The sequence below is a fragment of the Hemiscyllium ocellatum genome, chromosome 14 (assembly GCF_020745735.1).
Source record: "Hemiscyllium ocellatum isolate sHemOce1 chromosome 14, sHemOce1.pat.X.cur, whole genome shotgun sequence".
Classification (NCBI taxonomy): Eukaryota; Metazoa; Chordata; class Chondrichthyes; order Orectolobiformes; family Hemiscylliidae; genus Hemiscyllium; species Hemiscyllium ocellatum.
The window spans coordinates 26,608,289-26,636,047 of NC_083414.1; the positions used below are offsets into that span (position 1 = coordinate 26,608,289).

Here is a 27,759-nt window from a genome sequence, read left to right on the forward strand (position 1 = left end):
ATGATAGCAAAATTCATACCATCCCAAGATTTCATAACAAGGTGTTCTCAATAAAGATTTTACCCAAAATTACAATGTAATTCACAACAACACGTGAAAAAGAGGACAGCAAGGATTTAATCTAACCACATGTTGGTCTTGTCAAACAAGTATATAAAAGAAACCGCATTACTCTAAACTAAACCAGATTTATCAAACTGCCATTTTGTTATCCTGCCACTAAATGGTAGATATACAGTACAAAGTTAAGGGAATGTGATCCACCACAGTTTCAATTGCACAAAATAATTTTGTTTTTAGTAAATAATTTATGAGGTTTGTTTTTAGTGGACTGTAGTGGTTCAAAAAGGCACCATCTTCTCAAGGGCAAATAGGAGAAAGCAATAAATGCTAGCCAGCCAACAATGCCCACATCCCACGAATGAATAAAAATACATTCTTAGTTTAGATATTAATTTTTGGTTTTTCAATATTGTTTAAATATAACTAATAGAAAATTCATTGAGAATGATTTTATAATTAACAAATATCATGTGGAGGTTGCAATTATAATCAATATATATCTCAGAGATACATGTTAGCCATGAAAATATACCTCAAGGTAATTTAAGATTCACCAATGTTTTCGTGTATACTGTTATCTGAGAAACATGCTTTTGATTGCCATGTCCTTGCAGCACTTGAACTTGGATTTGGTCTTGAGCAATATTGAGAGAAAATGCTTCTGTAAAACTGTCAATCTTTGTTCTATATTAAAGAAAAAACTTGCACAGCACCTTTTACGGCATATGGATATACTAGAGCATTTCACTAATCAAGAATTTTTGTAGTCCTTTTTATTTAGTAAAACAAATATATAGTCAATTAGGTTCCACAAATAGAAATTAGATGGATAATTGGACATTTTTTTTCATTATGTTAGGGATATGTTTTAGCCAGGGCACTGTGAATGTCCCTCTTCCTTTGCTGGAATGGGAACCTTTGTGTTAACTTGACATGGTTGACAAGGACACTGATATTTTCATAAGAACTTCAGAAAATTCTTGATGCCAGTCCAGTAATATTTTGCTGTTCCTTTTTCACAATGTGCCAAAGCATATTATTGTCAAGGAAGTCAGCTTTCTTTAATCTTTAGGCTATCAATTTTATTTGTTAGAATTGTTTTAACTCTCACTTCTATGGATAGTTGGGGAGATGATATGCCATTATTCATCAAGAATGATTTTTTTACTGCCTTGGTTATGGCATTAACTGAGAAACAACATTATCTGTGCAGTTAAATTATCACAAGTCCATTCTAATTTAAACAATCAGCAGTTTCTACAAATATTGTAGGGGTAAATATGTTATTAAAATTTTGTGTATTCATAGAATCCTTACATTGTGGAAAGAGGCCATTCAGCCCACCGTGTCTACACCCTCTGTCCAAACAGCATCCCACTCATACTTATCTTATCCCTGTAACCCTGCATTTCCCAAAGCTGACCCACCTAGACCACACCGACTTGGGTGCTAAGGGCAACTTAGTATGGCCAATATACCTAACCTGCGTATCTTTGAACTGTGTGAATAAGCTACAGCACCTGTGACAAATTCACGTAGACATGGGGAGAATGTGTGAACTCCACATAGACAGTCGCCCAAGGGTGGGATCAAACCTGGGTCCCTGGTGCTATGAGGCACCACTGAGCTACCATTGTTTAGTGATACTAGAAAAAAAGATATTGATTAATTAAATTATTTTCAAATGTAAGGTTCTCAAAAACTAGAAACAAATCTATGAATATATGAGAAAATAATCTACGAATATCGATGCAAGAATTATTTGTATATTATGAAAACATCCTTCGATGAACATAATATAAAGACAGGGAGACAGTGAGGTCTGCAGATGCTGGAGATCAGAGTTGAGAGTTTATTGCTGGATAAGCGCAGTAGGTCAGGCAGCATCTGAGGAGTATGAAAATCGACATTTCGGGCCAGAGCCTGAATTCCTCATGAGGGGCTCTGGCCCAAAACATCAATTTTCCTGCTCCTTGGATGCTGCCTGACCTGCTGTGCTTTTCCAGAAACACACTCTCGGCCATAATATAAAGACACCATACTGATTCCCATTTCCCAAAAAGATACCTCTTATTTCCTCCTAAGGTTCAAAATAATTCTCAAGATATTGTTCATTGATAGTCATTAGCTGAGAATTTGTAGTATTTTAAGGTGAAGGACTCTAAAATAGATAGGTAAGGAACCTGAGGCGCATCTGATTACAACTTTGTCTCTCAGAAAAAGAGTTCTTACAAAGTGGAACAAAGGCTGCTTCTTCTGCTTGCCTGTATTAACCAGAATGCATGAAGCAGATACATTTGGGAGATGCATACAGTCATATTTTGGCTCCACAATATCAGGATCAAGTTATAATTTATCCAATTGAGATAATTTATTGTTTGGATACCTCATCTATGGTCAGGGAGCATCCAGGATGGTAACTGGAATGAGATATGTAGTTCTCTTCCTCATCTCACTGCAACAGACCTCTCAACTCTGTACGCAGTACAGAGCGGGAACCATGGTATCTTTACTAAAAATTCACTTTCACATTTAAATGACTCTCATCCCCAAGATTCAATGACATCTTGGAAAAGTCATAAAGGTAGGGACTTTGATACATGTACCCCCAATACAGAAATTGTGTGTTGGATTTCTATATTACTAGGGTTTATTTTAATCCTAATGGGAAACCAAAGAAAAAGGCCTGTAACTTGCATATAAATGTTTGTTGAAGGCCCCAGAGTAAAAATCTGTTTTTTTTATATTGATTCATGGGATGTGGGTGTCACTGGCTGGACCAGCATTTATTGCCCATCACTAATTGCCCTCTGGTAGGTCTACGGTGCCTATGTAACAAGGCATATACAGGTGATGGTGGTCTCTCAGATATTGACTGTAAGATACAATACAATGAGTGTGACATTGTCAGGCTTTAGCATGACTAGTCTTTGAGGCAACTCTCCTAATTTTGGCACAAGTCCCCGAAAGTTAATAAAGAGAACTTTGCAAGTCAACAGGGTTGAGTTTGTCAGTGTCATTTCCATGCTTATGTCATGGGAATGGCACGGTCCATCTGGTTTCATTCCTTCGTAGTGATTTCATTGAACCTGCGAGGCCATTTCAAATGGCAGTTAAGAGACAACCACGTTGCAGTGGGTCTGGAGTCATGTGGGGGCCTGACCAGTTAAGAGTGACAGATTTCCTTCTCTGAAGGACATTAGTGAACTAGATTGGCTTTTCCTGACATCAGAAATGGTTTCATTGTCATCACTTGACTCTTAATTCCAATTATTGTTGAATTCAAATTCTACCATCCGCCATAGTAGGATTTGAACCTAGGTCCCCAGAACATTATCTGGACCTTTGGAGTAATATTCTAGTGATAATACCACTAGGTTATCTTTTACCTCTTGGCACCATTTCAATGACACAATTTAGAACTTGCCCTTTTCAGGATAAAAGCAGCAACTGGTTAATGAGGGATGGTGGGGTAGCAAAAATGGTACTAACAGTGGCAAGTTGGGCTTGGGAAGTAGAGGTGTTGTATCCCACTGCTTTTGGGTATCAGTGGAAGTGGGGTGATACATCCCAGACAGCAGATGTTTGGATTTTGATTATGGGTCCTGTTGGAAAAGCCCTGTTGATCCTGGCCCCGATGAAGAAATCTTTTCTACTTTTATTGGCACTTCTGGCTTTCCATCAGCTTTTAATTTTATTGGCAGGGTGGTCACAAGAGGGAGCCCAATTCAGCAAAAAATTAAGATGTGTTTTGGGTTTACGTCTGTCACATGTCATGGATTTTCATCTATTAATGAAGCTCCCAACATACTTCAGAGGGAGCTTTATCCCCCCAATTAAAAATCAGAGGCATTAAATGATCAATCAACAAGAATAGAGCCATTTCATGTGAAATGCTCTTCTGTCTTTCTCTCACTATTTGGGAAAAGTTAAGGTACTCATCGTTCCTTTTTTTTAATTGGTCCATGAAATAATGTGCTCGACCAAAATAACAGAAAATGGATTATTCTGTTACGTAAGCTTAATGTGGTATCAGTACTGTAGTTTATGTTCATGTACAAACAGATATGCAGAATCTCATCTATTTGATGTTAGTACTCATGAAGCATCTGACAAGTTGAGAGTAGTAATGAGGTCTTAAGCACAAAGGAAAGGCAAAAAGTGGTAAGAAAAGATTTATAAGAAAGCAACAGCGGGAAAAACCTCCTCTCATTTTCCAAAAACACAGTTTAATAGTGTAATGCTGTTTATTTTGGCAGCATTTCATGCATTAAATAAAAATAAATAATACAGATGAGTTCAGAGAAACAGGTTTCCCTGATATTGCTTTCAATGCAAATGTTAATATAAACTTTTATAAATGAGAGTCTGCATAACTTATTTGGTTATTCCTGTGTTTTTTTGATATGCTAGGTATCTATTGTTTTGTGTTGAACATGTGTTGCTGGTTAAAGCACAGCAGGTCAGGCAGCATATTGTTTTGTGGCCTGCCACACATACCTACCAACTAGTAATAACCAAATTGTCATTTTATACTAAGGAATGTGTGTGCTGCTGAAAAATGACACTTTCTGCAAAGCTTTTCATCTTGCACTCATCAGGAAAGTTTACAAGAACAGCAAAAGATAAAGGGGACTCTGATTGATAAAGACTTTATCATGAAAAATGCACCAACTTGATTATGACTTAAAGTTAACTGACAAACATTTTTAAAATGTAAACCTTGCAGATTGACTCTGATTGGTCAAGTCAACGTCCTGAGAAATAAGCAGGAGAATGGCTGTTACCTGTTTGAATGAGTTGGAACAGCTGCAATACATTTTTCTCTGTCTGCAAAGACCTGGAGACCTGTGTGTAAATGTATTTAGCTTCTGGTATATGCAGATACACCACATGAGAGGCCCAACTAACAAATGAAAATTGGTTATCAGTGTAATTCTCAGCATACTTGAGATTATTTAGCAAATGGTATCCAGTGGCAGAATCACATTTGATGTTTGATATTGTGTTTTGAGTTTTGGAACTATGGACTAGTTGGGTATGGTCAGTCCCTTGCCTGTTGTGAACATCTGGAGGGATATGCTGCTTCATATCATCTGCCATTCTTTGGGACATACCTGCATCATACTGGCATGAAAAATCATACACCATGAATAGGATCTTATAAGAGTGGAAACAACCATGGGCTGTATTGATAAATGTGTCCAGATTCATGGATGATGTCCTCGGGTGGCCTATCTCAACATCCAGAACAATTCATTGCCTTTTTTTTTAAACTAAGTTGTAGCCATCAAGGTTTGTTTTGTTTTAAGGAGTGGCAAGTTGCCTATGAGGTTAGATTACTGCTTGTTAATTATCTTATTAATTGCAGATTTCACCCCATTAATGTGCAGTTTTCTATCCTACTACCCACTGCAAGCAAACTGAATGCAAAGAATTCTTCACATGTTCACCACTTGCTATAAAACACCTTCATGTTAGACACCAGGCACCAATATCTCAGTGTATACACCACAGTCATCGGTCACACTCACCCTACAGCCAATTTCTAAGAACCCTCATGGCACATCTCCAACCTACTTACAGGACACTTCTGGACTTCAATGCTGCATCTTGGGGCAAAACAGTAACTATTAATGTAATGGTGCAGCAAGGACACTGTGGGCTCAGAGACATTCTATTCAGCTCATGGACTTGGCCAGGCTGCATCTCCAAGCTGTTTGTTTGCTTTCATAGCACTCACCAGCTCTGAGCCTACCCAGATGCTTACAGCATTCCTGCTTTGCCTTTCGCTTCTTCCCCTTGCTAACACCTGTCCAGGTGCACATCAACTTAAAGATGATGCCAGCACCAGGGATGTCAGTCAATCCAGGCTATCCCAGTAATCGGTATAGTGACTGGTAGAATGAGATTAAAATCAGCCAAGAGGGATACCATAGGTGCAGAGTAGGCACTTGTGTTGCAATGACATTGCATTAGGGTGACACAACTTCACATATTGCTCAAACATTGAGATACATTACTTTCCTGGGTAAACTGAGGCAGACTGGGTACTTTTCAGAACCAAACATGATGGGCTTAGGCCTGTTCATAAGTTTTTTGTTTAATTCATTCATGAGATGTGGACGTTACTGGCTAGACCAGTACCTACTTCCCATTACTAATTGTCTTAGTCAAGATGGTGGTGAGCTGCTTTTTGAACCACTCTAGTTCTTGGCGCCAGGGAACACTTAAAGAAATATTAAGTAGGGAGTTCCAGGATTGTGATTCAGCAACAGTAAAGGAATGCACATATATACGTGGGTAGTTTGGATGGGAATATACAATGTTGTGATATTCAAATACATGGTTACCCTTGTCCTTTTAAGTGGTTGAAGTTGCTTATTTGAAGCCACAATTGAAGCGATCTTGATGATTGTTTGGAGTGTGGTGGCAGTCAAGCAGGCTGCTTTGTCCTGGATGACGAGATGTTTATTGAGTATTGTGGGGCAACATTCATCCAAGCAAGTGGGAGGTATTCCATTACACACTTGACTTGTACCTTGTGGATGGTTTTGGGGAGTCAAGTAACTTGCTACAAGATTCCTGACCTCTGACTGTTCTTATATACACAGTATTTAAATGGCTTGTTCAATAGAGTTTCTAGTTATGGTAACCTGAATGATTTTGATATTGGGGTTTCCCTCAGTTATGATATTTCACTAAATGTCAGAAGCGAAGGTTGGATTCTCCCTTGTTGAGGATGATCATTGCCTGGCCCTTCTCTCATGTTATTTGCCACTCATCAGCCCAAACCTGGATATTAGTTGAAAATGAGGACTGCAAATGCTGGAGATCAGAGTCTAGATTAGAGTGGTGCTGGAAAAGCACAGCAGGCCAGGCAGCATCCGAGGAGCAGGAAAATCAATGTTTCAGGCAAAAGCCCTTCATCAGGAATGAGGCAGGTAGCCTCTGGGGTGGAGAGATAAATGGGAGGAGGGTGGGGCTGGGGAGAAGGTAGCCAAGAGTACAATAGGTGGATGGAGGTGGGGATGAAGGTGATAGGTCAAAGAGGACAGTGCTGCAGATTGGTGGGAAGGAAGGTTGGCAGGTAGGACAGGTCTAGAGGATGGTGCTAAGCTGGTAGGTTGGAACTGAGGTAAGGTGGGGGGAGGGGAAATGAGGAAATTGGTGAAGTCCACATTGATGCCCTGGGGTTGAAGTGTTCCGAGGCAAAAGGTGAGGCGTTCTTCCTCCAGGTGATGGGTGGTGAGGGAATGGCAGTGGAGGAGGCCCAGGACCTGCATGTCCTTGGCAGAGTGGGAGGGGGAATTGAAATGCTGGGCCATGGGGTGGTGAGGTTGATTGCTGCGGGTGTCCCAGAAATGTTCCCTAAAGCGTTCTACAAGAAAACCTGGATATTCTCCAGACCTTGCTACATTTGGTCAAAGAGTCACAAATGGTGCTGAACATTTTGAAATCATCTGCAAATATCTTCATCTTTGAACTTATTTTGGAGGGTATGTAATTGATGAAGCACAAGATTGGGGCCTGATTATTACCCTGAAGAACTCTTGCAGTGATATCCTGCACCTAAAGTGACTGGCCTCCAACAGCCACAACTATCTATGTACCAGCAGGGAGTTTGACCCCTCATTCCCATTGATTCCAATTTTGCTAGGACTCCTTGATGCCACACCCAGTAAAATACTGCATTCATGTCAAGAGCCACCACTCTTGCATCACCTCTGGAGGTCTGCTTTTTTGTCCATGCCTGAACCAAGTTTAATGAGGTCAAGAGTTCAATGGCATTGCTGGAAGCCATACTGATTATCAGTGAGCAGGTTATTGCTTAGTAAGCGCTGTTTGATGGCTCCTTTTGGTGGCTCCTTTCATCATCTTACTCATGATCAAGAGTTAACTGATAGGATTATAATTGGCTAACTTGAATTTGTCCTGTTTCTTGTGTGTACAGCATACCAGAGCAATTTTCAACATTGTCAGACAGATACAATATTGCAGCTGTTAGCAAGTAGCTTGGCTAGTGGCAAGACAAGTTCTGGCACACAAGACTTCAATACTAATGTTGAAATATTTTCAGTGCCTACACCCTTTGTGGTATCCAGTGCCTTCAGGTTTTTCATGATATCATGTGGAGTGAATCAAATTGGCTGAAAACTCACATCTATGATGCTGGGGTCTTCTGGAGGAGGTTGTGATGGATCATCCATTTGCTACTTCTGGCTAAGGTTTGTTACAAATGCATAAACCTTATCTTTTGCAATGATGCACTGGGCTCCCCCATCATTGCTGATGGGGATATTGGTGCAGCCTCATCCTCCAGTGAGTTGTTTAATTGTCTCCCACTGGGTTTTCAACTGGATGTGGCAGAACTGCTGAGCGTAGATCTGATAGTTAGTTGTGGAATTGCTGAGCCCTATAAATCACTTGCTGCTTATGCTGTTTGGCATGCAAGTAAATCTGTATCATAGTTCTGCCAGGTTGACACCTTATTTTTAGGTATACCTGGTGCTGGTTTCCTGGCTAGATGTGCTGCAGTCATCATAAAACCAAGATTGATTCTCTTACTTGATATGATGGAGGATATTTTATTTGTGGAGACAGGACTCTGTCCCCACAAGGACTGTATGGTCATGATGAATGCATTCGCAACAGGTAGATTAGTGAGGATGAGCTCAAGTTGCTGCTCCCTCTCTCCTTTTTTTCCCTTATTCCTTGTCACAAACTCAGTCTAACAGCTCTGTCCTTTATAACTTTTCCAACCTCTGCAGTGATGATGCTACTAAATTAGTCTTTGTGTTGTAGATTGAAATCCCCAAAATAGAGTACATTCTGCGCCCTTGCCATCCTCAGTGCTCCCTCCAAATGGTGTTCATAAATGGACGACTACTGATTCATCACTTGATGGGACATGGTAGGAGGCAATCAAGTTTTCCTTGCCCACATTTGGCCTGATACAATGAGATTTCATTGGGTCCAGAGTCAATGTTGAGGATTCTCAAGGGCAGGTTCGTCCTGACTGTCTACTACCTCTGGTAGATCTATGCTGCCAATGTAACAAGGAACATCCAGGGATGGTGATGATGGTCTCTAGGACATTAGCTGTAAGATACAATACCACGAGTATGACATTGTCAGGCTTTTACATGACTAGTTTTTGAGACAGCTCTCCTAATTTTGGCACAAATCCCCAAAGGTTAATAAAGAGAATTTTGCAGCGTCAACAGGAGTTGAGTTTGTCAGTGTCTTTCCCATGCTTATGTCAACGTGAAGTGGTCCATCTATTTTCATTCCTTTGAAATTTTGTAATGATTTCATAGAACTTGCGAGGCCATTTGAGAAGGCAGTTAAGAATCAACCACATTGCTGTGAGTCTGGGGTCACATTGTAGATATATGCTGAAATATATGCATTGGGATTCCTACTGTTTCACAAGGTATAAAATTGAACTTCTTGGAAAACTTTTAAATAAGTGATTTGTACACCATGCAAGCTTGACACTTTTTCTATCTTGGGTCTTCATTGTATGCACGAAATTACCACTTATTAGCCTGTACTAGCCACTCCCTGCAGTGCATGATCCAAGACATCCTGAACTCTAATTATCTGATTAGCATATGTCAAGTACATGGATAGTTCATGGTCAATTTAGGTCACCTGGTAATGTTTGTCTAATTCTTACTTGCTGTCTTTCAAAGTAATTGTCATCATAAAATATCATCTCCTACTGTCTCCTGATTCATATTTTGACATTAATCTTTTTGTAAGATCGTCCGTGTTGTAACAGCTTTTCCCTCTTAGCTTACTGACAGATCTTTACACAATAAGGTGGTGTCATTAGAACTATTTAAGCATCTTTTAGTATATATAGTGCCAAATCCCAGCGATTAACTATTATGCCAAATGTGCGACGATATATCAGAATGCTCGCCAAAATCTAGAAATATCCTTCAACTAAAGGAACCATATTAGAACATCGAACATAGTACAGCACAGGAGCAAGTCCTTCTGCCTACCATTCTATACTGACCATGATGCCATTGTAAACTAATCCTGCTTGCCTGCACATGCCTTATCCCTCTATTCTCCTCCTGTTTATGTGTCTGTCTAAATGCCTCTCAAACGTTGCTATCATATCTGCTTCTACCAGCCTCTGCGTAAAAAAGTTTGCCTCAAACAATCTCCTTTAAACTTTCTCCCTCTCATTTTAAACCTATGCCATTAGTATTTGAAATTTCCACCCTGGGAAAGCAACTCTGACTATCTTTCTTCTCAGAATTTGATATAATTCTATCAGGTCATCCAGAGCCTCCAATGCTCTAACGAAAACAAGTTTGTCCAATCTCTCCTCACAGCTAATACAGTCCAATCCAGACAGCATCCTGCTAAACCTCCTTTGCACCCTCTCAGAAGCCTCCACATTCTTCCCATAGTGTGCTGACTAGAACTGCACACTATATGCCAGATGTGGCCTAACCAATGTTTTAAACAGCTGCAACATAACTTGCCAACTTTTATACTCAATGCCCCAACAGATAAAGGCAAGCATGCCATATGCCTTGTCCACTTGTGTTGCCACTTTTAGAGAGCTATGGACTTGCACTCCAAAACTCCTTCTGTATATCAATGCTCCTAAGAGTACTGCTATTTACTATATACTTTCCTCTGACATTTGACCTCCCAAAATACAACACCTCACATCTGTCTGGATCAAAATCTATCTGGCATTTCTCCGTCCAGCTTTCAAACTGATCTATGTACTGCTGTAATCTTTTTTCAACCTTCCTCACTATTCATAATTCCACCGAGTTTTGTGTCATCAGCAAACTTACGAACCAAACCACCTACATTTTAAACCAAATCATATATGTATATAACAAACAACAGAAGTCCCAGCATTATAGAGTCATAGAGATACACAGCACGGACACAGACACTTCAGTCCAACTTGTCCATGCCAACCAGATATCCCAACCTAATCTAGTCCCATTTGCCAGCACTTGCCCCATATCCCTCTAAACCCTTCCTATTCATGTACCCATCCAGTGCCTTTTAAATGCTGTAATTGTAGCAGCCTCCACCACTTCTTCTGGCAGCTCATTCCATACGTGCACTACCCTCTGCGTGAAAAAGTTGCCCCTTAGGTCTCTTTTCTATCTTTCCCCTCTCACTCTAAACCTATGCTCTCTAGTTCTGGACAGCCCCACACCAGGGAAAAGACCTTGTCTATTTATCCTATCCATGCCCCTCATGATTTTATAAACCTCCCCGTACTTGTATACCCTTGAGTTTAGAAGACTGAGAGGGGATCTGATTGAGACATATAAGATTATTAAAGGATTGGACACTCTGGAGGCAGGAAACATGTTTCCGCTGATGGGCGAGTGCTGAACCAGAGGACACAGCTTAAAAATACGGGGTAGACCATTTAGGACAGAGATGAGGAGAAACTTCTTCACCCAGAGAGTGGTGGCTGTGTGGAATGCTCCAGAGGGCAGTGGAGGCCCAGTCTCTGGATTCATTTAAGAAAGAGTTGGATAGGGCTCTCACGGATTGTGGAATCAAGGGTTATGGGATAAGGCAGGCACAGGATACTGATTAAGGATGATCAGCCACGATCATATTGAATGGTGGTGCAGGCTCGAAGGGCAGAATGGCCTACTCCTGCACCTATTTCTATTGTCTATTTCTATTATAAGGTCTCCCCTTCTGCCTCTGATGCCCCAGGGAAAACAGCCCCAGCCTCTCTCTGTAGCTTAAATCCTCCAACCCTGGCAACATCCTTGTAAATCTTTTCTGAACACTTTCAAGTTTCACAATGATAGGAAGGAGACCAGAACTGCATGCAATGTTCCAAAATGGCCTAACTAATGTCCTGTACAGCTGCAACATGACCTTCCAAGTCCTGTACTCAATACTCTGACCAATAAAGGATTAAAACTAAATTATTAATTATTGAAAAATAATTTAATTCTACATTATGATAGGTTCCTATACATGCTTACAATCAAAATCTCCTAGCAGGATGTACTTTTGAATATTAATCTTCCTCAATTCTGTGTTGTGTGCACTGCTTTACCCTAATTATTTGACACGTCAAATATTTTGTCACAAAACTCAATGTTTTAGTAAGTGACATCTAATTTCCATCAAATAAAAGCAAAATACTGTGGAAGATTGAAATTTGAAATGAACATAGAAATTCTGGAAAAACTGTGAAGACAGAAACACAGTTAATGTTTTATGTCTGATATAATTCTTCTGGATTTGAAATGTTGACTCTGATTCCCCCGGCATAGACCTGCTGAGATTCTCCAGCATTTTCTGTATATAGAAACATAGAAAACATAGAAAATAGGAGCAGAAGAAAGCCCTTAAGCAGCCCGAGTCTATTCCACCATTTAATATGATAATGGCTGATTATCCAACTCAGTACCTTGTTTCTGCTTTCTCCCCTTTACCCTATGAACTCTTTAACCTGAAGAACTATATCTTACTCCTTCTTGAAAAAAATCAATGTTTTGACCTCAGTTGCTCTCTGTGGCCAAGAATTCCAAAAGCTCACCACTCTCTGGGTGATAAATTTCTCCTCATTTTAGCCTTAAATAACCTATCCTGTCTCCTTAAACTGTGAACCCTGGTTCTGAACTTTCCAGTCACTGGGAAATTCCTTCCTGCATTTATCCTGTCTAGACCTGTTAGACTTGTTTCTGATTTTCATCAATTTCATTTCAACTGAGTTTTGACCATTGCTCAATAACATAGAAAACGATAATTCATTTTGAACAGTGAATGAAGAGCCTGCGCTGACACATTATGCTTTTTTAAACTAAAAACATTTTGCCTCTACACAGTCCGTATCCTTCTATTCCCTGCCTATTCATGCTTCTGTCAAGATGCCCTTTAAATGTTGTGATTGTATCTGTTTCTAACCCCTCCTCTGGCAGTGCATTCCAGGCACTTACAAACCTGCGAAAAAACTTCCCTTTCTCATCTCCTTTAAACTTTCCCACTTTTACATTAAACCCATGTCATGTCATAATTGACATTTCTACCCTGGGAGAAAAGGTCAGTTTATTCATTATTTCCACTTCTCTCATAACTTTGTAAACTTAATCAGATTGCCTCTCAGCTACTGATGTTCAAGTGAAAACAAGCCAAGTTTGTCAAATCTCTCCTCATACTAATATTAGTCACCTTTCCACATTTTCAAAACCTTTTCCACCATGCCTGCTCCATTTCTTGTCTATGCGCTGTTCCTTCCCAATATCATTTGAAAGCATTACATAGAGTTCTATTTATATTGACACCATTGCAAAAAGAACACAGTCAGTTCTGATCTAACACGATTCTCGCGCAATCTCACATGATAAGAAAATCACGCAATAGCTGTGCCATTTACTCTAATGGGACTAGAATCACGTTGTATCCAATAAAGGTAAGGAAAATTTGTGTTCTATAATAACAGTCTAAATTGTTCAATCATGTTAAAGTCACTTCGCGTTGAAGAAACACACGATTGTACAGTATCTTGTTTTCTAAAAATTTCCATTATATACAAGTTCATCAAAAAATTTCACCATTGCAACAAATTCCAGACAATTCTATTTATAATTTTTATCGGTTTCAAAATGTATATTCTCTCCTCTCTCCATATTGTCCTCTGCACCATTTTCCAAAATGAGACTCTGAGTGACATGATAACACTAGTCCATTCCATTGTGGTCAGAGATTACAATGTGAGAAAAATAAGCATTGCTTAACTCACCTGCTGAATTCCTTTCCTTGGTACAGAAGCATCCTGATTCTGCTCAGCAGCTCTCTTAAACAGTCAAGCTAAATATCTGATTTTGACTACAAAGGGAGTCACAAGCATAAGAGAATGGTAGCACAGGAATTGTCCTTTTTCTTTCATGGGATATGGGCATCACTTATTGTCCATCACTCATTACCCTTGAGAATATTGCAGTGAACCATTGTCTTAATTCCACATCCATCCAATGTAGATACTCCCACTGGCTCTGTCAGAAAGGGAGCTCCAAGATTTTTATTCAGCAGCAGTGAAGGAATGGAAACACAACTTACAGTCAGGATGGAATGCAGCTCAGAGAAAACCTTGCTGGTGGTCCCACACACCATCTGCCTTTGTCCTTCTTGGTTGTAGAGGTCACCACTTTGGAAGGTGTTGGTGATAGAACCTTGGAAAGTTGCTTGAATGCATATAGCATATAGTCCAGCCAGTTGCCAATGTCCATTGGTGATGGAGGGAGCAAATGTTTAAATTGGGGCATGGGGGATGAGGTATCAATCATGTGGACTATATTGTCTTGGATGGTTTCAAGTTTCTTGAATGCTGTTAAAGCTACATTCATTCAGGTAATTGGGGTGTATTCCTTCACAAACTCACTTGTGTATTGTAGGTGCTTTGAGGAGCCAGGAAATGAGTTACTCACTTCATAATTCACAGCCCCTGATCTGCTCTTGTAGCAACAGTATTTTTATAGCTAATCAGGATCAGTTTCCAGTTAATGGTTATCATCAGGATGTTAATAGAGGAGGATTCAATGATGATAATATCATTGATTGTCAAGAGAAGATAGTTAGATCATCTCTTGTTGGAGCTATCTGGCACTTGTCTGGCATGAATGTTACTTGTCCCTTACCAGCCTAAGTCTGAATGTTGTTTAGGCTTTGCTGAATTTGAATATTGACTCCTTCAATACATGAGGAGTTGTAGATGGCATTGAACATTGTGCGATCATCGGTGAACATCCCCATTTATGACAGACAGAAGATCTCTGATTTTAAAAAAAGCAATTGAAGTTAGTTGAGCCTAAGACACTACCAGTGGGACATTTGCAGCAATATTCTGGGACCCAGATGAATGTCCAAAACCCACAACCAATTTTTCCATGTTTCAGAACTGGAAATCCAGAAACACAGGTTGATGGTCCCCAGGAAATTAAATCAAACTCCATCACACCAGCCAGGGATGTTAAATTCACTTAGTAAATGAATCTGGTTCAAAAATGTAATCTTAAAATGTTACCACCAGATTGTCATGACAACCTATCTTGTTCAATTGAAAGTTTCATTCTTCTTACCTGTGATGAATAATATCTGACACCAGCAGTGGAACTAACTCTTAATTTTCCTCTGAAATGGTTTTGGAAGCCATAAACTTAAGTGAGGGATGATCTTGCTATGATTGTCTACATCCTGTGAACAATAAAAAAAACACTGAATTTCACAACAAATTAGTAATTTGCTTCTTATACTGCAAATATAAACACTGTTAGGAAAAAGGTAATTGCATGTCTAGCATTTAATATTACCCTACCTTATTAATTATTTCTTTTCACAAGGTTAATAGAGAACTTTTCACCCCAGAATTGCATTCAAAAAACAGAACAGTAAATGACATGGTAACACCTCTCCAAACTATCCTACTAGAACAGTGAACTCATTTATTCTGTTTTGCAGCTAATTTCTTTTTTTAATTGTTTGTGTCCCTTTGTATATTATATCCTTGATTAGAAATAAACAATTTCCTTTTGAAGTATAAACACTGATGTTATGTGGGCAATTGCAGCAGCCGATGTTTATACAGAAAATTCCATATATAGATAATGGTGAGAGTTTGCCTCTGATTTGATCCTGTCATCAGCATTCTCAACCCACACACACTTACCACAGCCATGGCTGGCTGTGATACAGATCACTCTCTGGCGTACACCACAGTTAGAGTGCAATCCTTGAAGCTATTTCACTCAGAGCAGAAGCGTCATACTCATACCAACATCTGCAGTGCTGCCTATCTCTAGACTAGGAAGCTTGGGTTCAAGTCCCACCTGCTCCAGTGGTGTGGAATAACATCTCTCAACAGGTTGATTTAAAAAGAAAGAACCAAACATTCCTTGACTTAATTGAACAGACACTCACTTAGTCATGCACAGAGACTGCAGAAACAGAATGGAATATACTGCATTTTTCAACATCATTTATCTTGTTGTTCCCTCAATACATAGGAAATAAGAGTGGGAAAATTGCTGACTGGTTTGAGGTAACATCTTAGTGATATAATCTGTCTTTAAAATCAAATGATTCAATCTTATTAATTACAAGAGAGATCCAAGCAAGAAGATCCCGAATGCATGAAAACCACTGGAAGTGAAATCCAATTTACTGCTAGGCCATGTAGTAATGGCTACTGGTTGCAACTGTTCCAAAATGTGTAGATACCCTACACAACACAGGGGATGTTCTACACTTACATGATTAGATCAAAAAGGCAAAAGGTATTTCAGCAAAAAGTACAGCTCAATTGAATACATAATTGTGGATAGCATCACTGACTGCAATAAACAATTGGAGAGATGGTGGAGCACTACTTTCTGTGGTAGTCTCAGGTAAACATTGTCACTAAGGGAACTCTAGAGACTACTGGGATTCTAAGCATTATGTAAGAGCTGTACATTAAGAACAAAATACAGGAACATAGAAAAAGTATTGGCTTTCTTGTCATGGGCAAAATTCCATGTGCTGATGACAAGCACAGGAAACTGGCTTTCCAAAAGCATCTGCACAAACTTCTGTGTCTCCAATGATGGAAGGGCAAGTGCCCCAGGATATATATTATTCAAAGAGTATGACCTTGTAGAAGCTCAAGAGTGACAATTGTGACTGCAACCACTATTAAGGTGCAGTGCTGCAGAACATCATGGGAAATGTATTTGCCCATGTTGCCCTTGTCAGATCCTGGCAGAATGTATCAGTCTTTGAATTCTGTTGTGGTTTCAGAACCAGAAGTTCCATTATTAACAAGACCTTTCCAGTTTGGCAGCTGCAAACAGAAACACTGTGAACAAAGGATACAAACCATGGACTTTATCAATCTCACTAAGATATTCAGCTATTTGAACAGAAACGATTATTTCAGATGCTAGAAAAAATTGGCTGCAAATGCTACACAATGTGATCTTTGTATGACAACATGGTAGGTAATATCAACTATGATGGAACAACGTCAGAGCTCTGAGGTCTATAGTGCAAAAACAGTTAAGTTCTGGCACTGAAACTTTTTGGTCTTTTCCTCTCATTGCTGCTGTCACTTTTAGTTCATTAAAAGTGAGTGCCTATGTAGATAGTAGAACTGACAAAAGCTGTTCTGTAGTACATATTTATTTTACATTGCATCTGCAGAATAGAAACAGGTCATTCTGCCCAACTAACCAATGGCTTGTTTTAATGCTCCACACAATCCTCCTCTCAGCTTGACTGGCTATATAGTACATTATGTAATAATCAGATCTGCAACCAATGGAATCATATAGCTTCTTACAACAGTACAGTCAATATTGCCTAACTTCAATGACATTCAACTCTTCAAAAGGTGTCCCCAAGATGTTGGCATGTAACAAAGTGTTGGCATAACCCAAATAGGTTACATCAATGGAGTAAGTCATTTCTGAGTCCCTGTACTGGACTAAAATTCAATGAGAAAGATTCATATCCAACCTACTAGGGAAGTTAAAGATCATTGTAAATTATAGAAGAGGCTTAAAATGCTATGAGAAGTAATAAATAGAAATAATAAGTAATAATTAAAAATGGCAATAAAAAGCTTGAGAATCTGTACTGTTTTACAAAACCAGTAAAAGATTACCAAAACCTTTACAGAGTCAGAGTCATAGAGATGTACAGCATGGAAACAGATCCTTCAGTCAAACCTGTCCATGCCGACCAGATATCCCAACCCAATCTAGTCCCACCTGCCAGCACCCAGCCCATATCCCTCCAAAGTTATTCGAGGGATTCCTGAGGGACAGGATGTACATGTTTTGGAAAGACAAGGATTCATTAGGGATAGTTAACATGGCTTCGTGCGTGGGAAATCATGTCTCACAAACTTGATTGAGTTTTTTGAAGAAGTAACAAAGAGAATTGATGAGGGCAGAGCACTAGATGTGACCTATATGAACTTCAGTAAGGCATTCAACAAGATTCCCCGTGAGCGACTGGTTAGCAAGGATAGATCTCATGGAATACAGGGAGAACTAGCCATTTGGATACAGAACTGGCTCAAAGGTAGAAGACAGAGGGTGGTGGTGGAGGGTTGTTTTTCAGACTGGAGGCCTGTGACCAGTGGAGTGCCACAAGGATCGGTGCTGGGTCGTCTACTTTTCATCATTTGTATAAATGATTTGGCTGCGAGCATAAGAGGTATGGTTAGTAACTTTGCAGATGACACCAAAATTGGAGGTGTAGTGGACAGCAAAGAGAGTTACCTCAGATTACAACAGGATCTTGATCAGATGGGCCAATGGGCTGAGAAGTGGCAGATGGAGTTTAATTCAGATAAATGCGAGGTATTGCATTTGGGAAAACAAATCTTAATAGGACTTATACATTTAATGGTAAGATCCTAGGGAGTGTTGATGAACAAAAAGACATTGGAGTTCAGGTTCATAGCTCCTTGAAAGTGGAGTCACAGGTAGATAGGATCGTGAAGAAGGCATTTGCTTTCATTTATTGGTCAGAGTATTGAGTACAGGAGTTGGGAGGTCATGTTGCAGCTGTACAGGACATAGGTTAGACCACTTTTGGAATATTGCATGCATTTCTGGTCTCCTTTCTATCAGAAAGTTGTTGTGAAACTTGAAAGGGTTCAGAAAAGATTTACAAGGATGTTGCCAGGGTTGGAGGCTTTGAGCTAAACAGAGTGGCTGCACAGGCTGGAGTTGTTTTTCCTGGAGCTTCGGAGGCTGAGGGGTGACCTTACAGAGGTTTACAAAATCATGAGGGGCTTGGATAGGATAAATAGACAAAGCCTTTCCCTGGGATGGGGGAGTCCAGAATCAGACGGCATAGGTTTAGGGTGAAAGGGGAAAGATATAAAAGAGACCTAATGGGCAACTTTTTCATGCAGAGGGTGGTACGTGTATGGAATGAGCTGCCAGAGGAAGTAGTGGAGGCTGGTACAATTGTAACATTTAAAAGGCTTTTGAATGGGTATTTGAATGGGGTGGGTTTGGAGGGATATGGGCTGGGTGCTGGCAAGTGGGACTAGATTTGTTTGGGATATCTGGTTGGCATGGACGAGTTGGACCGAAGGGTCTGTTTCCATGCTGTACATCTCTATGACTCTACTCAGACAATATCAAATGTGTGCTAGGCTTGGAGCATCACAGACCCAAAGGACCACTGAACTCATGCAGTTACAATGCCAGATTCAGGACAGGTCAGCCAAAAATAATGGAAATGCTGATGCTCTTATTGGAAGATTGATCACAGGATGAAACCTATCCCTGCCTTAATGGACAAGGCTGCAACTGAGACTGTGCCCATGCCCCAAATCAAAGGCAACATTCCAAACCTGATTCTCTGTGACATTCAAACTAAGGTTCAGCAGATGCTGTAAGATTCAAACCGGGTCCAGATGGGTCGAGCCAGCTGTGATTTCACTTTCACCATCTATTTCTGAAGAGGCTACAGCTGATTGACTTGACTATCAGAAGACAGTAGCATTACTTAAATGCATAACATATACCAACCTGGCACCAGCTGATGAGGAAGTCCAGGGAGGAGGATGGAGTCCTCTTAAAACTAGTTCAGTTCAAGGAGAGAAAGGCAAAGGAACTCATCCTTCTTGTCAGCCTCAAGTAGTGTACTATTTTGCATTGAAAAAAAACTTCACTAAGAAATACTTTCAGTTGACTTTTCCTCTTCAAAACACTTTTTAGTAAACTCTTCTACCTTCAATTTTTCCATGTTCGTTAGTCAATTTATGCTGTGGTTTTCCCCATATACTTGATGAGTGTCCCTTATAAAGATTTTTCTTGCAGCTTTCACTGATTTAAAACAACTGGAACAGCTTAATATGGTATTTTAAGACTCCTTTTAGTTGCTTAGGCTAGTTGTTCACCTTAAATAGAAAATTTTCACACTTCTACTACCATTAGATTAATTTACATCAGGTGTCTGATATCAACTACTACAACCCCTGGTTTTATGATTTGGATATTTTCCCTTGTAATTCTAAGACTTTCCGTGGTCTACTCCAGCTTTGTTTTTACTATTTTCTCCATTTTTATCTGTTTTAAGCTTTTACTAGCAGCATTGGTCTTGGTACCAGTGCTGCTGCTCTTTTAATTGCTGACTGCTCCATTCAAACAGGAGAAAGTGAGGACTGCAGATGCTGGAGATCAGAGCTGAAAATGTGTTGCTGGAAAAGCGCAGCAGGTCAGGCAGCATCCAAGGAGCAGGAGAATCGATGTTTCGGGTAATGAGGAGAGTAATTCAGTAATGAGGAGAGTCAGCAATGAGGAGTTCTCCTCATTCCTAAAGAAGGGCTCGTGCCCAAAACGTCGATTCCCCTGCTCCTTGGATGCTGCCTGACCTGCTGCGCTTTTCCAGCAACACATTTTCTGCTCCATTCACACAATCTGGCAGAACCTGCGTCCTTTGCTTCTGTTATTTAAAAATAGACTTAGTTTCCTGAGAGGAGTTTGCCTTCTTTACTCTCCTTCGATGACTGTGCCATTTCAAATCTGAAGTTTTCTCCAGGGTGTGTTCACTTGCTGCTATCATTATGTGAGACAGTGATATCAACCACTGCCAGTATACTATAATAGGCAGTTAAGTCTTCAGGTGACCACTGTTGGCACATATTAAAGCTTCTCTACTCAGTAGCTTCGTTGCCCCAACCCTCTTCAATAGGGCGAGTCCAAGCTACTGAGTTCATGACGAGGAAGGTGCCCACAACAATCTTTTCAGATTGAAGAAAGAGTAATTCTTGTGAAACAGTGTATTGGTTTGTTTTGTATTACTTAATAGTTACATTACATCTGAAATACAAGGTGATCTCTTGTGAAACATTAGGCTTAACCTATGAGTAAGTCCAATTTGATGCTAGTAAAACATTCTCAACAAATGCTGAGCTAGTTAGCTCCTCCCAGGAACAGTCGTATACAATTATTTAAAATCAATCAGTTCAGACATGCTATGACACACCTCTGGGATCGGTGGGAATGGAACCCAGAGTCTCTGGTTCATCGACCGTCACAAGACCATCACCATTCTTTAGAGCTTAATTGGTATAATGTCAATTCACCCTTTGGGGACAAACTGTCTCATACAAGTGTCGCTTCTGTAAAAACTCTAAAGTGGTGTGGCCAAACATGGGCAGAAATGGTAGACACTGCGAGGTACCAATAGTGGCAATCTCCATAAGGCCGTATTTACTTAGAAAATAAAGAAATGTACTATAAGTTCCAATCTTTAATCACCGCAAACTTAAGCTTTAAAGTCGTCGTCTTTGATTCCTGCCCTACAATTGTTCTGACGCAGATAAATATTACTCATACCAAAGGTTTTTTTACAGATTGCCCCGTTTGAATTTCTTGAGCGTTCAACATTTTCAAAGTTTTTGTCTATTTTACAACTGAAAGAATGCTGTGTGCAGAACTATCACTTACAGGTGCGAAACCCTGTAAAGACTTGCTTTCGCGTGTCAAGAGCTCTTCGTGAATTGCGTAGGAGGTTAAGAGCTCCCCCTTAGCTTGAGGAAACTTCAATAAAGGGGGGAGGCTGGAACAAGGATCTTGACAAACTGAGAATAAAAGTTGTGCGCGGACCACATTGTATGTTTGTGTATGCATGCAAGAAAGTGAAGCTCACTCATAACTCGGGAAAGTAGATCCAAGTGAACGGAATGGTCTACCCGGACGTCCCAAACCCTCAGCTTCGAGCAGCTGCTCAGATGTGGCCAGGGGGCGCCCCTGCTCCGTGCTGACGGGCACGCGCGCTCAGTCAGTGAGCTGTGGCGACGGGCTGTCTGCTCGCTCTCGCACGGCCACTCGGTGACGCGCTCCAGACAACCTCCTCTCGCCTCCGCTAGAACCCTGTGACAATCGCCTTGTTGCCACTGGGAGCGCGTGGCTGGAATCCTGTGACAGTCGCCCTTATTGCTGCTGGGAGCGCGTGGCTAGAACCCTGTGACAGTTGCCCTTGTTACTACTGGGACCGCGTGGCTAGAACCCTGTGACAGTCGCGCGCCCCTGCCGAGGAGCACCTGAGACAGTACTAGAGCGACTCGAATCGTGTCCGGCAGATTGGGGCGAGAAGGCAGGGCGGGGGCATTTATCCCTGTTTCACTTCCAGCAACCAGGTAAATCTGACGCCTGCTCCTGCCGAGCAAGTGCCGTGGTGGAAGCGACCGAGATTCGTGTCGAATGCTTTGAAGAGTCAAGGTTAGTGGTGTTTAGAAAAGTGCTGATGTAACTGCCTGTAAATCAATACATTGGAACGTAGCGAAGAGCAAGTAATAAGGGTGTTTAAATGTTGAGTAAGCTTCTCTGAGCGAGTGGAAAGAGTTTGGAAAGAACAATTTGGGCACAATATTTTGCACTGAAGAATTCAGCCTCTATTGTACTTAAATCATCTCCTCTGAAAACACATTGTAGAACTTTCACAGTCCTATTGCGAAAGAGGAGTTTAGGATGCTTCACTCACTTTTAAAATTAAAGATGACTACATATATTTACACCTGGTTTAATTTGATCCCTATATTATTTCTTGTCAGCATCTAATTGAGCTCCTCAGAATAAACATTCAGAGAACAGGTCAGCCCACTTGGTTACACTAAGTCATGTGGATGTGGATGTGGTATATCTCTATCAGGATTAGTGTCGCTAATACTTCATCTTTTGCAGGTGCTTAGCATAGATGGGGATTTAAATTATCGAGGATTATGTTATGTTTGGCTACTTTTGTCTATTGTTCTAAAGTCTCCAAAGAAGAATATCAGCATGTTGCACAAGCAAAAGGAAACTATTCAGTGGATTGAGCACTTTTAGTGATAGAAAATTAGTTAAGTTGTTTTATGAAATGTCATTGACACTCTCATTAATTTAAAATTTCATGTATTTAGACAAGGTTGTTTAAGCATTTTGAAATAGATCCAATGATGGCATTAAAATACAGTGGAAACATGAGTCAAGTCTGAATAACCTGAATTGGAGTTTCAGCCGTCCTATGGTCAGAACAGGGAATCTAATAGTAGGATGTCTGTGACGAACCAAAGTTCTGGACTGAACTCTGGATTAGCCAAACTCGTGCATGATTGTCGCTTGAATCAGTAGAGTTAGGCCATGCTAGAGCACAACATCATTAGACTTTCAGTGTTAAATGTACAATATAAATGCAGGTTGTGCTTTATTGGCTAATAATTTGAATGTAATTTCTTTGACAAATTAAAAATGCAATTTGTCAAATAGCTAAGGGACTACCCACAAATTCATGCTAAATGGAGCCTGCAATGATGGCCACAGAATGGTCTCACCCACACCCCAAATGACTGTGCTCAAGGAACATTTTTAATGTCAATGAAAATGGACTGGTTTACTGTTTCTTGCTAGATCACCCTTTAATGCTTAAAGATGAAATATTTAATGGCAGAAAGTAAAGCAAAGAACCTGCCATTGCAGGATGGCACTGAAAAATGCTTGCTCATAGGAATGTCCAAGAAGCCACACTGTTTTGCAAATGTCAAAACACTACCCATACTAAGAGCCGCATAGATGATCTCCAGCACTTCTGAAACAAGGCTCAGGAAAGTGATCAGAATGGATCAACAGAAGAAAAGGAAGTTATCATCTTGATGACTCTAAAGAATCTAATGAGAAGTCACCTGTTTCCACAGCTAAGCATGAAGGTGGCTGAGGTCCTCCAGGAGTCCGCACTGCATCCCAAAAGCTAGAGAATATGTTTGTGTGTGGACAATGTAACAGAACACAGCACACAAAACAGATTAAATATTATTGATTTTTCCAGAGCTAACTCCTAGTGCTTTTAAATTTGTTTTCTTGCACAAGGTCAGGCCATTGTAATGTATTGGCAATTTGAAAAATAAAGACATACTAATTTTAAGTTTTATTTTGCAGGCAAAGCAAGTTACATATGGGTGTTCTCGGCTCACTTGAAGCTCCATTTAGCATGAATTTGCGGACAGTCCCCTGGCTAATTGACTAATTGCATTTTCAATTTATCAAAGAAATTACATTCAAATTATTAACCAGTAAAGCACAACCTGCATTTATATTGTACATTTAACACTGAAGGTCTAATGAGAGATTATAGATCTGAAACATTAGGCTAAATATTGAGGATGTGATAACTTGTAAAATTTGTAAATGCTGAAGATATGTTTTATTTGATTTATTAATTTTATTAGCTTAATTTGTGAAAAGGATTTGTAATGTCCTACAATATTAATTTTACAGAGAATAGGCTAAAACAACATGATGATTTTTGATGTAGCAATAAGTGGCATAGAACACAAGAGAAAGGAGATTATGTTGAATTTATATAAGATACTAGTTAAACCTCAGCTGGAGTATTGCATCCAGTCTTCGGTGCCACTCTTTCAGAAGGATGTAAAGGCATTTGAGAGAATGCAGAAGATTCATAAGAATTATTTCAGGAATCCAAGTTATAAAGTCAAGATGAAGAATTTCGAAATGTTTTTTTGAAGGTGAAAAGTTTAAGAATGAGATGACACTAATATAAAGTGATTGAAAAAAGAAGCAAAAATGATGAGAAAAAATTATTAGTGCTGCGAGTGGCTAAGGTTTAGAATGTACTGCTAGAGAGAGGAGTGGTCATAAATTCAATTGAAGCATCCAACAGGGAATAAAGTGGTTATCTGAAAAAACTAATATACAGGATTACGACTTTTGAGAAGATTTGTAGCTCGGGTTGAAGTTCAGGTTGTAAGTTTGCTCGCTGAGCTGGAAGATTTGTTTTCAGACATCTTCTCACCATGCTAGGTAACATCATCGATGAAGTACTGGTGTTCAGTCCCACTTCCTGTTTGTGACTTGGCCTCTTTAAGGTGGGTAATATCCTTTCTGTGGCTTTTTCTCAGAGGTTGGTGAATAGGCTCCAAATTGATGTGTTTATTGATGGAGCTCCCGTTTGAATGTCAAGCCTCTAGGAATTCCTGTGCGTGTCTCTGTTTAGCCTGTCCTAGGATGGATGTGTTGTCCTAGTCAAAGTTGTGTCCTTCTTCATCTATATGTAAAGATGCTAGTGATAGTGGATCATGTCATTTGTTCGTGTATCCTGGTGGCTAGTATTCTGCCTGTGTCCTTTGTAGTGTTTGTTATAGTCCTTGCATGGTATTTTGTAAATGATAGTTGTTTTACTGGTTATTGGCATTGAGTCCTTTTAGATTCATCAGCCGCTGTTTAAGTGTCTTGGTAGGTTTGTGGCTATCATGATGCCAAAGGGTTGGAGTAGTCTGGCAATCATTTCAGAGATATCTTTTAATGTATGGTAATGTGGCTCAAGTTTCTGAGCATATCATTCTGCTTGTGTGGCTTTGTTGTTTTGCAATCGGTGGACTATGTTAATTATCAGGTTCCCATTCTTCTTGAATACGCTGCATAGGTATTTTTCTTCTGCTACTCGTAGTTCCTGGGTGCTGCAGAGTGTTGTGGCATGTAATCCAGGATTACAGTGCACAGACAGATGAATGGCATAAAGTGAAATGTTCATTTGAATATCTGATATAGACAAAGTGGCCTGAATGGCCTCTTCCTCCACTGCAACAATTCTATGATTACACGACATCGTGTAGCTGTAGCAACCACTCTTCCAACCTCCCCCTCCCCCACCATCACACCCTATACCATTCCCTCATCCCTGATCTCCAAAACTTCCATATTTAATATACAAAATAATGAAAGTCTGTATATGAAATAACTGCACAAAGGCCAGTATCCTGACACCAAGTTACCCCTTATTTATGTGTGCACAGTAATCTGACTATGACCAGCCAGTTCAGAGTTATCCCCTGAAGTTGTGATTCTGAATCTCTTATTTATTTATTTTTTCTTTATTTTATATTTTCCCCGGCACCCATGGTGTGTGTGTGTGCAGGTGTGAGAGACAGTGAAAGACAACAGGTATACAAATCTTTATTCATTTTCCACCACCAGGAAGAAAGGAAACACCCGAGTGGCCAGTGACTAGCAGTGCCCTTCACATCAAAGGGCAATGCTGTGTGATCAAACAGTGAAGGGGAGGGCAGGGACTAAATCAAAATAGAGTTGGAAGGGGAAATGATGCACTCCACTCCCTGCGGCGCCCACCTCTCCCTGAACAATTCAAGGGTGTTGGACACTGCATGCTCCTTCTCCAGAGACACCCGGACTCTAACACATCCACGGAAGAGGGACAGGCAGTCGGCTCTAACGACCCCCTCCAAGCCTGCTGCCTGGACATGTTTATGGCAAGTTTGGCCAGGCCCAGGTGCAGATCTCTTGTTTATTTATTTATTTTCGTTTTTTTTTCTTTTTTAATTCCTCACACTACCGCCTAACTGTGGTAGTGCTTATTTTTCCCCCGCACCTGTGTGTGTGTTTGAGACACAGTGAGAGACACAAAGTGCACGAATCTTTATTCAATTTCCACCACTAGGAAGATAGGAAAACACCCTGTTGGCCAGTGACAAGCAGTGCCCTTCATATCAAAGGGCAATGCTGTGTGATCAAACAGTGAAGGGAGGGCAGGGACTAAATCAAAATAGAGTTGGAGGGGGAAATAATGCACTCCACTCCCTGCGGCGCCCACCTCTCCCTGAACAACTCCAGGGTGTTGGTGGACACCGCGTGCTCCTTCTCCAAGGACACCCGGGCTCTAACGTAACCGCGGAAGAAGGACAGGCAGTCGACCCTAACGACCCCCTCCACGGCCCGCTACCTGGACTTGTTTATGGCCAGTTTGGCCAGGCCCAGGCGCAGATCTCTTGTTTATTTTTTTTTCTTTACAGTGAAGGGGAGGGCAAGGAAGACTCCTTTTTTTTTCTTTTTTCCCCACACTACCGCCTAACTGCTTATTATTTTTATCCCCAGCACCCATGGTGTGTGTGTGCGCAGGTGTGAGACACAGTGAGAGACAAGGTGTACAAATCTTTATTCAATTTCCACCACCAGGAGAAGTAGGAAAACACCCGAGTGGCCTGTGACAAGCAGTGCCCTTCACAGCAAAGGGCAATGCTATGTGATCAAAACAGTGAAGGGGAGGGCAAGGACTAAATTAAAATAGCGTTGGAGGGGGAAATGATGCACTCCACTCCCTGCGGCGCCCACCTCTCCGTGAACAACTCCAGGGTGTTGGTGGACACCGCGTGCTCCTTCTCCAAGGACACCCGGGCCCTAACGTAACCGCGGAAGAGGGGCAGGCAGTCGGCCCTAACAACCCCCTCCACGGCCCGCTGTCTGGACCTGTTTATGGCCAGTTTGGCCAGGCCCAGGCGCAGATCTCTTGTTTATTTTTTTTATTTTTTTTTTTAGTTGTGAGACATAGTGAGAGACGCAAAGTGCACAAATCTTTATTCAATATCCACCACCAGGAAAAGTAGGAAAACACCCAAGTGGTCTGTGACAAGCAGTGCCCTTCACGTCAAAGGGCAATGCTGTGTGATCAAAACAGTGAAGGGGAGGGCAGGAACTAAATCAAAATAGAGTTGGAGGGGGAAATGATGCACTCCACTCCCTGCGGCGCCCACCTCTCCCTGAACAACTCCAGGGTGTTGGTGGACACCGCGTGCTCCTTCTCCAAGGACACCCGGGCCCTAACGTAACCGCGGAAGAGGGGCAGGCAGTCGGCCCTAACAACCCCCTCCACGGCCCG

General features: G+C 40.7%; 1 protein-coding gene across 6 annotated transcripts in view; it reads left to right on the forward strand.

Annotated features, from left to right (window-relative positions):
• Positions 1-27,759, forward strand: part of pparg (peroxisome proliferator-activated receptor gamma) — a 178,556-nt gene that overhangs the window by 14,069 nt on the left and 136,728 nt on the right. For 4 of the 6 annotated variants that reach the window (XM_060835526.1, XM_060835527.1, XM_060835528.1 and 1 more), the window contains exon 1: positions 21,948-22,313. The exons of 1 other annotated variant lie outside the window; for it this stretch is intronic. The gene's annotated coding sequence lies outside the window, so the exon portion shown is untranslated. Of the gene's footprint in view, positions 1-21,947; positions 22,314-27,759 lie in introns of those variants that run through there. One more of the 6 variants, XM_060835532.1, reaches the window with a different exon arrangement.